General features: G+C 36.7%; 1 protein-coding gene and 1 long non-coding RNA gene across 4 annotated transcripts in view; one reads left to right on the top strand and one right to left on the bottom strand.

Moving 5' to 3' along the window:
• LOC117990402 (solute carrier organic anion transporter family member 74D-like) overlaps positions 1 to 13986 on the bottom strand; it is an 83196-nt gene that overhangs the window by 38052 nt on the left and 31158 nt on the right. The window lies entirely within an intron of this gene.
• Positions 6323 to 7247, top strand: LOC138403693 (uncharacterized). Its single transcript, XR_011237895.1, has 3 exons — positions 6323 to 6410; positions 6712 to 6830; positions 7135 to 7247. It is a non-coding gene; the product is annotated as an uncharacterized lncRNA (long non-coding RNA).

Below are 13986 nucleotides of genomic sequence, written 5' to 3'. Positions count from 1 at the left end.
AAATAAAAATTATGTTTTTTTTTTAAATTATTCTTTTTAATAATGATTTCTAGCCCCATGAACAACCGCTGTACAAAAAATCACATTATTTTATTACTACAGTCCAAGACCCTATTGGAGACAATTATGTATGAAAGTCAAGCATGTATGTAAAAGCTACAATTACGTTTACAATACTATAATAGCCACTCTTTATTTGATATACCCCAGCGATTGGAAGCCAATGAATAACACAGACACAAATGACGATTTATTAACATTTTATTGACACGATTGAATAAACTATATTCAAACATAACGCTCATAAAAAGATCATTCATCCAAATTAGACGCTCGTGTAAACCAGAATCGGAGATAAAAACGCACGTGGCACGAAACATGATATTAGGGCGAGGCCACAACACTGCAGTACGAACATAGCAAAAACGGTGCCGCATCGCAATGCGATGCGTTGAACGCACAATTTTATCGCTCACGGCATCGTACGAGAAAACTGACCATCAATTTCTAGTGAGCTATGAACCGCACTACACGTATCCTGCTTCTACTTGCGTTAAGACGCATCAAGAAGAACACACACAGCACAGAAGGGCACACAGAGAGGTGTGGACATCGACTGAACGGGAATACGTCATCGCATCGCAAGTTTGTACGGTGCATTGGTGCGACGTCGTAGATTTTTACGATCCGACGTCGCACCGCAATGTTGTGGTCTCAGCCTTACCCAAACTCGTGTTCCCACTTACGATTCAGTGACATTCAACGAACGATCGAGGAATCAGGAATATCTTCACCGTGTCGACCCATATCAAATCCGTCCATGCGTCAGTATGGAAAACAAAAAGATACTGACAGGACACAAATAAGCCCCGATGTATTCCGGACAAACGTATGGGCTCATGTATATACGCGACAGGTCGAAATGGCAATCGGGGAGGGAACGCCCCGCACGCCCGCACAGCCCCCGCGCTATCCCAGTGCGGGCGAGCGCGGGTGGCGTGCGGATGTGCGGGACGTCCCCCCTACTCATACCCTGATTGCCATCTCGAGCTGTCGCGGACTATACATGCATAATATGTTTTGAAATGCACATCGGACGCCACGGGCGTCATAAGATTTTAAAAGACAGAACAAAGTAAGTACAAACGAATAATAAATCAAAATGCATCGGGCCGTTGCCAAAAATTGTATTAAAAAGTATTCGATTACAATTTGAGATTAGGTTCGTCATGCATATTCGCGGAGTGTATCGATAACCCGTGGATAACCCTAATGTAATGCATAAACAACTCAATATTAAACAAGACTGATATCTAACAATTTAAATTCGTAGGAATTAGCTAAAATTGAAACCTAACAAGAAATCTACATTTCACTATTATCACTACCCATATTATTTAGTACCCATATTTATGTGTATTTGTTGTGTTCGTTTGTTGGTTTGCCTTTCAATCACGCCGCAAGAGAGCAAACGATCCACGTGATTTGTTTGCATAGATATAGTTATAGACCTGGAGAGTGACATAGGCTACTTTTATCCGGGAAAATCAATCCCACGGGATTTTTAAAAACCTGAATCCACGCGGACGAACTCGCGAGCATCAGCTAGTCATAAGTATAATTCAACCTGTACGATTCCGCGAGTAAGAGGAGCGGGCGAGGTCAAGGCGAGTGAGCTGGTCTGATGACACTGTACCCTCTACATCAGAGCTCGAGTGTAAGTTTTGAGTAAACAAATATCGACAGAGGAGTTGGCTATCCACTATCGTAGAGTTAAGAGAGGAGGGCGCGGTCAAATCAAATCAAATCGAATCAAATAATTTATTCAAAATCTCTATATATATAAAAATGAATCGCTGAATGTGTTGCTGATCGCAAATCTCGAGATCAGCTGAACCGTTTTCGCTAATTTTTTTTTTATAATACTCCTTGAAGTACGAGGATGGTTCTTACGGAGAGAAAAATTTAATTAAACCCATCAATTTTCTAAACTACACCCGAGCGAAGCCGGGGCGGGTCAGCTAGTAGGTAATAAGTTACAATTTTTGATTGTCAGTTGTTGGATTTGAAAGATATACCTAGTGGTGATATTTTTACGCGAACTTAAAACTAAAGCTACGAGGGCAAAGGTCAAGATCAAGCGGGGCAAGGGTCAAAGCGAGTGTGCTGGTCTGCTGACACTGTACCCTCTACATCAGAGCTCGTATATAACATACATATCACAATAAATAAAATTAGCATTTCCAGTTGGTCACTGAAAAAGAAATGCATATTATAAGTGCAGCATTAAATCTGATAAAAGCTCATTGGTAATTGGTAACGTTTATCATTATTCTGGCCGTTACATTAATGGGCATGCCGGCAATAAAGTTCACTTGCATGCCAACATAAATATAAAGAGTCCGGGAGCTGCGTCATGTTTACGATCTTTGGTCATGAAACTGACACAATTTATGATTTACAAGTGTTTTTAAGGGTGATTTTTCAAAGGGGGGTAGGGGAACGCACCTCCACCCAGCGCTCCTATAGTCAGCCTCACCTGCCCGTGGTGCCCCCTGCTGGACTACTGACGAGGCTCTGGCAACCGACAAATGGCGGTATAACCATTCGAGCTGGCTAGACTGGATAAATGGCACAGGCCTGTGTCGGGCAGCAGCAACACCGGTGCGACCAATGGCGACCTTGCACCGGAAAACGCAGTGTTGTACTACTACTAGGTGGACGGACGACATCAGACGAGCCGCAGGAAGCCGCTGGATTCAGGCGGCGCAAGACCGTTGCGTGTGGAAGTCCCTACAAGAGACCTATGCCCAGCAGTGGACCTTTATCGGTTGATGATGATGCTAATAAACAAATCTTATACTATTTTAGCGTTTAAACTATCGTAAGAGGATTCTTCCCTTTATGTGTGCTGTAAGACCTACCTTCCCTGCCAAATTTCATGATTCTAGGTCAACGGGAAGTACCCTGTAGGTTTCTTGACAGACACGACAAACAGACAGGCAGACAACGATGTGATGTGTTATGGGTTCCTTTTTTCCTTTTGAGGTACGGAACCCAAAAATAGAGCTTTTAATCTGTGGCATTAACTACTTGGTACGGTCTACTACCTGGTATTTAAAGGATGACGGCCTGAAAACAGCTGCTCTGTTTGGCGGCGATTTTCGGCGAAAGTGGCGTATGAACGTTACTTCCATCCAAGTCGCGCCAAAATATACTCCAAAAGATTTTAAAAATACAAGAATTTTTAACAACAACAATATAGCAAAATACCACCATTAAACAGAAAATAAACAACACTTAAACGCTCAGCGTCCTCAGCAAAAGAAAAAGTAACAGCTAAGCTTTCGGAGAAAAATATAATTGCTGGCAGAAGCTCGTACATCATTAAAACGCATTCTACAATAAACAAACTTTGGAGTTAAATTGTTTTGTATCGACGTTTTAATTAAGAATCAATCAGCATTTCAAATTCGCGCTCGGTGGTTTGTGCAGATTCCTAGTAACAGGTTTTTAGTCATTAATTGGGTAAAACTTATGAATACAACGAGTTAATAGCACACACACACACACACGCACACGCACGCACACACACACACACACACACACACACACACACACACGCGCGCGCGCGCGCGCGCGCGCGCGAGAGAGCTCTTCCATTGCATGTCATATACTTCGAACCACTATTATGCATTGCAGGATAAGTAATTCTGAAAATACCATACTGCGTAAGTTCCTCGATCAAGTAGCTAATGATGATGATGATGATGAAGTAGCTTATATGGTTTTGAAAGGGGTAAAAAGAATTTTAATAAAAAGGAAAATTGACACTAATATAGATACTGCAAGTAAGCACGTTTTTGTTACCTTATTCGCACTTCGTGATGTATCTGCAACGCATTCAGATGTTGGTTTCAATAGGCTATTAGTCCTAGACGCGGCACAGATTTTGAAATGTATGGCGAGGACAGGCCATCGAGCACAATTCAGACTTGACACATTTACATTGATTTATCTACCTAGTCTTTTACACGACTGCACTTGCTTTGTCTTGTGTTCGTTAGAATTTATGTTTGGCAAATATCTTAACTGATTTTTTTTTAAACGGCATATTGCGAGTCAGACTCTCGCACCGAGCGCTCCGTACTAGAATCGTATTTTTTTAACATTTTGCACGATCAAAAACTATTAGCATAAAAATAAATTAAATCTGTTTTAGAGTGTACACGTAAAGCTCTTTCATATGATACCCCACTTGGTATATTAATCTTACTTTGAAAGCTGGGAACACTAATTATTTATACATGAACACTTTTTTTTTTGTAATGTAACCACAAATTCACGGTTTTCGGATTTTACGTGTGCTATAAGACCTATCTGCCTGCCAAATTTCACAATTTTATATCAATAATAAAACTGTTTTTTTTATAACTTTCTATAATAATTTTTAACTCGACTATTCTACCATGCACTTTCTTTACTGAAATATTAATTACGTATCCCTATCATAAGACTTGCTTGTTTGAACTGTAGTAATTATCCAATTACAACTCAATCAACAACTAGTACCCTATAAAGTTCCTTTAACATAACTTTTAGTGGTTACAGACAATTTCCTTGGGCGTGTTATACCTAACTACAAAACCAGCCTGATTGCATGCGCATTTTCCATCTAAATCGCGATATTGCTGTTAGATTTGCAAATTAATTCCTAGTGCCAAAGTGCCAAGTAGTAATAAATTCAGCAATCACAATGTAAAAATCGAGTTATTATCTAATTAAAATTCAGAAGTAATTAATTGATCTACAATTTGCATCGACGCTAATAGTTATCTAGTAGGTACAGGTTTGTAATCAGAGTAGGTAGTATAAGATGTTATCACGTAATAATGTAAACGTTTTCGATGCATAATATCCAATAATCTATATCTGTTATTTGAAGCAGGTATTTTTACATAATTTTAATAATTTAAAACTACTTCGTTCTATATATCATTAATTGGTAAAATCTTTATACAAGAGTACGGTCTACCTACCATTAAATAATGAAAAATGTACAGTAAAAAATTTCAAGGTTTATTTAAATGTACTAAGGGAGATTAAATCAGTTTGGTACCAACCATAACGTGTAATAATATGGTTATGCACCGCCCGCGTTCCCGCTTCTACAAATGCAAGCAATATGCACCACCACCACCACCACCACCACACCACACAGACCTCCCTAAACATACTCTACGCACGTTTGGCGGATTATAGCGTAATAAACTTGTTGTTCCTGGTTGTATCATGCTCTATCGCAAAGTAATGCCTTGATGTGTAAGTATAACCCTTGCAGATATAAAGGAACAAGGTGAGTATATCAATTAATTGTACCCCGTTCAATCGAAGAATTCTCATCTATTTTTTTACGAGTACAAAATATTAAACATTATATTATTTATGATACAAAATAAAATATCATCGGCTATAAATATGTCTGTAGATATTACAAGAAACGTAATAAAGTACAAGTCGCAAGAATTGAACCCGAACAAATCGTGATAAACGAAAATAAAGTTCTGTACCACAATAAAACTGCATCGAATTCGAATCGAAACTTAATAAGGAAGAAAAAAAGGAAAAACCGCGAGATTAAGGCGAATAATTCAGACGGAAAGACATTCGCTCGAAACGAAACGAAACAAAATACAAATCCTTCGTAAAGAGGTGTGTCCACATAAAGCAAGACCTGACAGGAGACGGCCTGCGGTGCTCCATCGTTGATGAAAGATATATGGTATCCACACTTGCAAGTGCAATATTTGACATCAATGTTGGCGATGCCGCAGAAATAAAATGACTTCGAGTTCCAAGTTTCGAGTATACCCGAAAACAATCGACTGTAAACTATCGATGATAAGAACACCTTTACTGGATTACATAGCGTTCAAGTTTTGAAACATATTTAATGTCTCAGTAATCTTAGAGCACAGGAATAGAGCTTCCACCATGCTGCTCCTGTGCAGTTGTGTGGAGGGGGAGGGGGACTCCTCCCGAGAGAGGTTTGACTACCGAAAGGAAACTGACTGACTGACATATCAACGTATAGCTCAAAACGTTGGAGTCTTGAGTTGTGCACGTAAGTTTTTTTTTATAACGAAGACTTCCATTAAGAAAGGATATCTAAAATTCCACCTGTGCAAATCCGAGGCGGGTCAGCTAATGGGATGGTTAAGAGATAAAATCTGCATGTTCTCTAACTGGACAAGTTTTCCTTCAGCACTCTTAAGCAACATGACATAATCGAGCCTTGACATTGTTGATCTCATACGTCTAGCGCGTGCCAAAGTCATCGCAGGTGCTTACCAGCAGTTATAACGCTACTTGATGTGTCTATGTAAATATTGTTGGACTTGTTTGAAAAGGTTTGTTAGTTGTTGGAAAACTAATATTGTTGTACCTTTTTGGTATATTTCAAAATATTTTTTCGAGGAATGCACTATTTAAACATCGAAAATCATATGATTATTAGCTGCTTTTAATAAAACTATAAATACAGCAATTTATTTATTTATTTTTATTTTTCATATACCAAAATTGTAGTTACATAGTAGTAATAAATTAAGTTATGTACATTGGAAATGCTTATCTCTAATTAGAGATTTCTTCCAGCTTCCCATTCAAGGTTGTGAGTAAGGCGCCTTACGGTACTAATTAAAATTTCAGTTAATATTCAAGTTATTCAAGGGGCCGGACCAAAAAATTCCTGAAAGGCTGGCACAACACATCGACAGTTCCTCTGGTGCTGCAAATATTCATGGGCGGTGGTAATAACTTAACAACAGGTGAGCCGCCTGCTCGTTTGCTCGTTATCTCTATTTAAAAAAACCATTTACTTAACAATGAAATGTTTTATGTTGTTAACGCAAAACGATAAGGAATGGACAAACAGCATTTCCCGTAATCGTCAGAATTCATCCGCAACTTGTTAAATTAACCAATGATTTTACAACAATGCAAACAAAACATACAGCATATTGTTACTGACTGCTGAGCTTTTAGAAATACAAAGGTGTAAATTGAATATATATATATTAATTAAATTTAATATATTATTATTATATATTATATATTAAATGTACTTTTCAGTTGTAGGTATAATGGAAAACTACGTCGAATCGGCATCGTAGTGTCGAGCAAGGTCGTTCAACAAATCACAAGTACTGCCAATTTGACACTCCTCACCTCCGCTTATTGGACAAAGTGGAACGTGTAAATGAAGAAACGATACGGCTAGCCCGCAACCGTTTAACAAGCGTTGGTAATGATGAAACAGATGTCATATCCGAAGGTAATATTAATTTAAATATTATAGGAGATAACGCTTCAAGTATCCCCTCGTTTGTTTGAAGAGCTCCTAAACGCGCAATGTAATTGCTGGAGTGCCAAATGACTTCACAAGTTCTTTCCACATAAGAGACTTAATCGCGATTTAATGCATTGATTTTCATTGATTACTCCTCTGAAATTTTGATTTTGTCTGATTTAAAAATCCAAGTAGTTTTTCAAAATCATTGTATAGTTCTTGATCTAGCCTTTTATGAAATATTTGTTATTATTATTTGGAATGCAATGGAATTCCAATTACGTCAAAAAATGATCATTTTTAAAGCAGTCAAACATGCTTACTTGCAAATATCACTTTGTCAACAGCTTGTTAATCGAACTGTCCTCAATCAAATAAAACTGGTGAAAGTGATTCGGCAATTGTCATGAAATTTGGCCCATAGGGGCGGACTGCTAATATCATCGTATCAGAAACGCCTTCGAGCCTTCGTGTGAGATTTGCATACAACGATCGACTGGATTCACGTGGAGAAATCTTGGCGTACAACTTTTTAAGAGTTTGCAAGCATTGTGTGCTTTTCTCTGGCTGCTGTTTCCATTTTCCATTTGTTCATACTGAATATTTTAAGGTCAATGTACCAACGGATGCTAAAGACCGAGAGAATCAATAACTGGTACTTGTCGTGATATTAAACTTTGGATTTTGTTTGTACTGTTTGCAAAAACGACTTTCTAGAGTCGATGAGAATTTATATTCCGTGTTATTTTGCCTTTACAGATATGGCGTTGTGTAATACAAATTACAAATCCGCTTTATTTTCGAAGTACTTAACTCGAACTATCAATTCAATGTTCTTTGGCTCAAAATATAATTTAATATTGTGCATCTTTAAACCACTACTTTACAATTTCAACATCATTCCTAGTATTTAAATGCAATAATTTGCATATATAAATTATGTTCAGTCACAGCCGACCTCAAACAAGACGATAATAATTGATTGGACCATTTAAATAAAACAGAAACTGAACGTTGAGGGAGTCTGCAGATCGAAGATTATTAATAAACTAGACACGCGCGCTGAATTAAGTGGGTGAGGGCCAGTGGCCTAGCTAAAGTCTCGTTACGAACAAATCCTCATAGCGTTTAAACTACCGTGAGGGATTTCCATTATATATAATATATTTCTACGGCTACTCACGTATCCAGTCGACGTTAGCTCGACTAGTTTCGAATCCATCCGAGGATTAGGGTATAGCCATAGAAATATATTATATATAAATCCTCATAGCGTTAAAACAAGTGCCATTATTATAAACTACTGAGCAAATCGGGAAAAGACCCAGACGTAGGTAGATACGAATTAAGTAATTTTATTCTTCTAAATAATATCTGTGAAGTGGAAACATATTATATAGGTACATAGGCAGAGCGTACTTTGACTTAACTAGAACTTAAGACAGTAAAAATGGGATGTCTCAGACAATTTAAGTGAAGCCTACTACTAGTTTACTCTAAAGTCTGAGCAAAGTTACGCTCTATAGATCTCAAACTTTTGGCGCAATTTCATAAATGCTTCATTATCACTTTTTTCTTAACTTTGGTGTATATTTATCGATGAACCCAGTTTCATTACGGCCGGCCTCATGTCATTATATATAGGTATCATCGAAAGTGCTATATTGACTGCCTAATATAAATAATAATTAATATTCGGATATTTAGAGGCTTTAATTGTTTAAAGAATATGAAGATATAGAGCAAATATAAGGCAATATCGGGCAGTGGGAGTTTTAAAAGACATCATAAATTTCCGATTCCGACATTGGTGCGTTCAACAAAATAAAACAACAGGCTTTCAAGACCACTCAACACGGCTAATGGACCGAACCGTACGTATTAAGTCAAGATAAACAGCACCATAGCTGTCTTACAGGATTTTAAATAGGATACTGCTCTAATTATTACTGAAATATTATTACAAAGATAAATAATTTTAGTCAGGGGCTAAATAATAAATAAATAAATAAATAAATAATTTATTGTTTCACCAAAATTACAACCAAAATTAGGTTAAGCCACCGATGCCTAAAATAAGTTGTACACTCGTGTTATAGGCATCAGAATATACTGGATGTACTTGATAGCAAAACGATACTCGACAAAATCAATTACATATACATAGTATAAGTGTACCGCTTGACTGAGAAGGGTCGTGGGGAAGGCAGCAGGGTGCGGGAGGATGATAGTCAGTCACGTTGAGAGCTTTGATTTTTCAAATGTTCGATAAAAGCAGTAGTTCGGTACTTGATTTTTCGTCAACTGTCACTTTCCTGCAACCCATGCTCTACCCCACGAACCGTCCCAGTGAAACAGCATACTATAGAGTATGTTTTAAATGTTAATCTAACAACTCCATAATACTTCGCTCTTTTTGGACAAAAGATGTATCTCTATATATCCAACTTAATAATAAACGTTTTGATATTATAATTTATCTGCCTGTAAACCTATCTGCAAGTTCACCACCTAAGGTCAGTCTTTATCGTTTTAGGCTAAATTTCGAGCTGTTTTCTCTCGTCGGTCACGGTCACGAGGTTATCCTCTTAACTCACAATATAATGAACTTTCTTCTTGAAACACGTACTCTACACGTGTCTCTTCTTGATTAGAATCATACAAAATTTTGGCCTTTGTCAGTCTTATTTGATCGTTAAATTCTATAAAAATCTTTTGATCTGAGGTACTTGACCTTAGAATCCAATGTTTTTATCGGCAGTTATGAAGAACGTTCGCAATAAATCATCACACCTCTGTTTATGCTGAATAACGCTTACAAAAAATCTGCTTTGCCAATCGCTATATTATTTATGAATCTAAAAACAGGTATAATGGGTATAGTCATTTGTGCTACCAATTTAATACCTACCGCTAATACCGCAGGAAACTTGCTGCCAAATAATGACATTAATCCAGCTTTAAATCAATCATTGGTACAAAAAGCGAAGAGATCAAAGATAAATAAATCTAATTAGCAGCAGTGTGGCATTGTTCACTCGATGACATTCTCGATTTAAGTTTTACCAGACCAAATGATTGTCTTCCTCATTGATTGGAATAATATAGTAGACGACGCAAAATAACAGGTTCAAACTACGCATCGAGAATTTAAAAATGTCTAGTAATTACAAGATGGGAGTACATAATATAACATTCTCTAGTAAAGGTTGATACTAATTTATGTTACTCAAGAAACTCTTAATTTAATCAGATAATAATGACTGATTTTTCCAATTTCAAACGTTAAATTTATATGACGAATAAAGACATTTTGAAATACTTCCAAGACCAAAACTGTCAGACGTAATTAAATATTATTTGGCAATTGTAAAATAAGCCCCAAATTGTAAACTTTTAGCGAAAATTATCAAACTATGCAAATATACTTTTATCTGTTCGTGGAGCTTGAAAACATCAGTTTTCGTCATCGAATCTTAATTTGGCATTTATACGTAACAAAACCGGCTAAAAGTTCGATAAATTCAGATATTGCAAAATATTTGCAGATGAAAAACTTTCTTATTCAAATTTTATATACCTACTACCAAACAATAAACTATTATAGCTATGTCTTAAAACTATTATAGATGTATCGTGTTGTAAAACAAGCTATAAATAAGTAAAAGGGCAAGGATACTGTTTCAATTTTTAAACACAATTAAATTTACGATGACAGGAAATGACTGAATTTGTGGAGGTTTATTTTCACCCTACACTGCCTATAATAAACATTGTAAATAATTTATTGCATAACCTTTTAATACGATTGAGGATGTTAATATTGAAGCACAAAATAAACAACTTTAAAGTAATAATTTATATTCCTCCATGCGGGGTTCATAAATTATTGTAAAACCAAAAAGTCTTCAAAAGTTTCAAATCAATTAATTTTTTGGAAGAGCAATAACGTTTCAAACGCTTCTGTCAATACCTACCGTGTGAACGATTCCATTCTCTAGAGTTCGTAGAAATCACTTTGGCCGTGGAATCGGTGACCACGAACTTGAACAAAAACAAGTGACAGCCGAAACTTCAATGGCCATGAACCATTGCCGAATGCAGAGCAAAATTAAAGAGTATACTAGCAGATAGCTGTTACTCGACCTACATCAGTGGCCTCGTTACTACGAAATCGCAATGTACTTAATTTCGCGACTCACAGTTTTCGGAACACTTTTACTTTGGCACTAGGTTACAGTTTTGGTGATGACACCAATTTCTCTTTCAATAATAAAGTTATCACCGGGCACTAGAATATTCGCAACGTCTATGAAGCATTTAGCTGCCTGAATTCGCATACACTTGTTTTCACTTTTATTGAATCTTATTGTTATCTTCTCATATCTTATTTTATCTTTATCTTATTTATCTTTATCTTATTATATCTTACTAGCTTATGCTCGCCACTTCGTCCGAATTGGACTACACATATTTTAACCCCCTATTTTACCCCCTTAGGAGTTGAATTTTCAAAAATCCTTTCTTAGCGGATGATTATTATTTACGTCATAACAGCTATTTGTACAAAAGCCCTATTCGTCCAGTAGCTTGAGCTGGGCGTTGATAGATCTGTCAGTCAGTCAGCTTTTCTTTTTATATATCCAATACCTCTCCAACTGTTTTAAAAGGGCTGTGCAGAACTTACTTAGTATAAAAAACAAAATTTCAGAAAATCTTGAACTCCGACAATTTATCCCGATAATTTATTTATTATATATAATAATATGTCTTTTAATATTTTTTCGTTTTAGTTCACTAAAACTTAAAATGTCCTAAGTTTCTATCAGATTTTGCATTCAACATGTATATTTAAAGTTTAAAAACTCTGAATGCAAAATTTGGCCCGAACGGTGTAAACTTTCACCCTTGGAATAAAATTTCACTTTTTTGCAACAACAAACTTGATGCAACATCCGCATTGCCGACTCTTTCATAAGTTCACTTTTATGAACTTTATGAACTTCACCATATTTAAGGATTCGAATTTCGACACCTTACTTCTACGGAAGGTACTTAATTTATACTTAGTCCTGATGTTTACAGCACGAGTTATAAGGGACTAGTGCTTATAATGTAAAAGCCATATATTATAACGCAGGCTAGGCATGCAAACATTGTCATTTGACCTCAGGAACCGGTAAGCTACAACGAGTAACTAGTTCAGGTTTAGAATAAGTAATGTCCACTTAAAGTTAACGATTATCATAATAACATAAGTACTAAGCCATTGATAACAGCATAAATAAAATGCACGCGATGACATTTATCATTTTTCATGGAAAAACGTAGACCACCATCTATAGACGCCTAATAGTCGGACACCCCCGATTGCCAAGCTTAGGCAGTGGCTTAGCATAAAAGTCGACCCACGCCCGTTCAGTACCCTCATTCCGCACATTGTCTTGATTACATGACTTTTGAGTTCACAACAAAGCATTCACCCCTGTCCTCCCGCCAACATTTTACGATTTTGTTCTCATGCAAAACCTCATATTATATGCTTGAGGTTGAATTCTGTGTGGAAAAAGAAGTAGGGCATAAAATTTTATTGAAGATCTTCTCTTCCATTTTATGTAACGTTAAAGTAGATACTTAGTAACGCGTTAAAGAAGCCCGGACATCTGGTACTTACAGCTTAAACGATAAATGAACTGATGTGCCAGCGTCATTCACGTGTTAACGACTAACAAGAGGAACGAGTCTCAATGACCAAAACGTCGGCTGCACCGTCATACACCAGGCCGGCCTAGAGGAACTAGTTGCTCTTGCTTCAACCGAGAGCGAAACAAATACAAACTAGTAGAACGGTGGATTACTTTCATTTGTTTGAGATGCCGAAAGTGAACTTTTACTTTCAAAGCGAAAAGATTCGCGAGATAAAACTTGATTTTACAGTTTTAACTATAATTAATTTATGGAGCCATTAGAAATCATATAGTCTGAACTTTACGACATTTCCCATTTTGAAAAATGTGTATTTACTATGTAGTTGTGACTCGAAAAAGTATAGCAAATTGTAAATAGAGGTAATAAGACTACTTTATCTCTCTCTCTCTCTCTTTCTCTCTACGTCTACGTCTGTCTACAGTCTACGTGATTAAATCAGAAATGAGGACATCCGTAGGAGAACCAGAGTAAACGACATAGCTCAACGGGTTGCTGAAGTGACAATGGACAGGGCACATAGTTCGAAAAACCGATAGAAGTTGGGGTCCAATGTATTGGAATGGCGACTTCGCACTGCCACAAGTTCCCACTGGATTTTTAAAAACCTAAATCCACGCGGACGAAATCGCGAGCATCATCTAGTCCAATTAAAAATGAAATCAGCACTTAAAAATTTATTGTTATTCTGAAGTTAGACCACGTTTATAATGAATCATTGAGTGAAGCTATTAAAGGATCAGATCACAAGGCGAAGAACAGTTTTACAAAATAAAAGTGCTTAAAATTTAAATTCCAAAGACGTCTTATCTCACATCTCGAATCTAGAAACACAGGCGACATACAAAACGCTAAATTAATATATTAGCTAAATCGGATTAAATTGAACCGTTAAAATAAAACGACAGCCCATAAGAACTTTAAATTCT

This window comes from Maniola hyperantus, chromosome 2 (genome assembly GCF_902806685.2).
Source record: "Maniola hyperantus chromosome 2, iAphHyp1.2, whole genome shotgun sequence".
In the NCBI taxonomy this organism is placed as follows: domain Eukaryota; kingdom Metazoa; phylum Arthropoda; class Insecta; order Lepidoptera; family Nymphalidae; genus Maniola; species Maniola hyperantus.
Note: the sequence above shows the minus strand (reverse complement) of the source record. Positions and strands in the feature narration are given on the sequence as shown.